The sequence below is a fragment of the Octopus bimaculoides genome, chromosome 21 (genome assembly GCF_001194135.2).
Source record: "Octopus bimaculoides isolate UCB-OBI-ISO-001 chromosome 21, ASM119413v2, whole genome shotgun sequence".
Classification (NCBI taxonomy): domain Eukaryota; kingdom Metazoa; phylum Mollusca; class Cephalopoda; order Octopoda; family Octopodidae; genus Octopus; species Octopus bimaculoides.
Window position 1 is genome coordinate 9020864 of NC_069001.1, and position 1351 is coordinate 9022214.

Consider the following 1351-nt stretch of genomic DNA (forward strand, 5'->3'; position numbering starts at 1 on the left):
TATTATTATTATTATTATTATTATTATTATCATTATTATTATTATATGAGGGCACATGGCCTAGTGGGTGCATGGTGTTGTACTCACGATCGCGAGATCGTGTTTCAATTTCCAGACCACGTGGTGCGTTGTGTTCTTGAGCGAGCAAAACACATCGACACTTGACGCGTGCTACACTGTACACTTGATGAAAGGAGTGAGCTAACTAGTTATTACTAATACTCAAGTTTCATCTGAGTCGACAGAAGTCACTGGAAACAAAATGGCTTTATTGATGACTCAAAGCGAAGTCCGAGAATTGAACACACGACCTAAGGGCCAGGAGTCAAACACTCAAAACAGTAAGCCACGTGGTTTTTAGGCTGGTTCTTCGTTGGTTCAGATAACAAGCATTCAGTTGTGGAAAAGGCTAGATCCTTACTGATAAAATTAACGAATAAATGGCCGAGTATCCCACAGACACGTATGTGCTTGTACTGTTAACGTATAATGTGACAAGGCTTCACCTTTGACTCACAAGTATACTACTGAGAGAGAAAGAAAGAAAGAAAGAAAGAGAGAGAGAAAGAATGAAAGAGAGAGAGAGAGAAAGAGGAAGGGAGAGAGAGAGAGAGAGAGAGAAGGATAAGTAATGGCATTTGATTGTCGACCCTAAAAGAAAGAAAAAAGCAAAGGACTGGATACAGCGAGTCTGAAGGAATGCTGCCTGGCATTCTTTTCCGTGCACAACTTTGCCAATTGGCATACACACATACATACATACATACATACATACATACATACATACATACATATATGTATATTCAAACAGCATACATGCATACATACTTGTACACACATACATAGATGCACACATATATATATATACATGTATGTGTATGTATTTGTGTATTATTATACATTACCCTGTCGTTTTCGTCTCTCAACGTGATCCGAGATGCAACGTTCAGTGGGCCCCATTCAATAACAGAGGAAGAAATAACTCCGTCCTTAGTATTACCATATTTTGAACCCCAGATCTGAAATTGAAAAAAACAAACAATAACAATAACAATAGCTATTGTATATATTATATATATATATATATATAGGCGCAGGAGTGGATGTGTGGTAAGTAGCTTGCTTACCAACCACATGGTTCTGGGTTAAGTCCCACTGCGTGACATCTTGGGCAAGTGTCTTCTACTATAGTCTCGGGCCGACCAAAGCCTTGTGAGTGGATTTGGTAGACGGAAACTGAAAGAAGCCCGTCGTATATATGTATATATATATGTGTGTGTGTGTGTTTGTGTGTCTGTGTTTGTCCCCCTAGCATTGCTTGACAACCGATGCTGGTGTGTTTATGTCCCCA

General features: G+C 39.3%; 1 long non-coding RNA gene across 1 annotated transcript in view; it reads right to left on the minus strand.

Moving 5' to 3' along the window:
- LOC106873803 (uncharacterized) overlaps window positions 1-1345 on the minus strand; it is a 2454-nt gene extending 1109 nt beyond the window's left edge. The window contains exon 1 of the long non-coding RNA XR_001409918.2: window positions 906-1345. This is a non-coding gene — a long non-coding RNA (uncharacterized LOC106873803). The remainder of the gene's footprint in view (window positions 1-905) is intronic.
- Window positions 1346-1351: the final 6 nt, after the last annotated feature.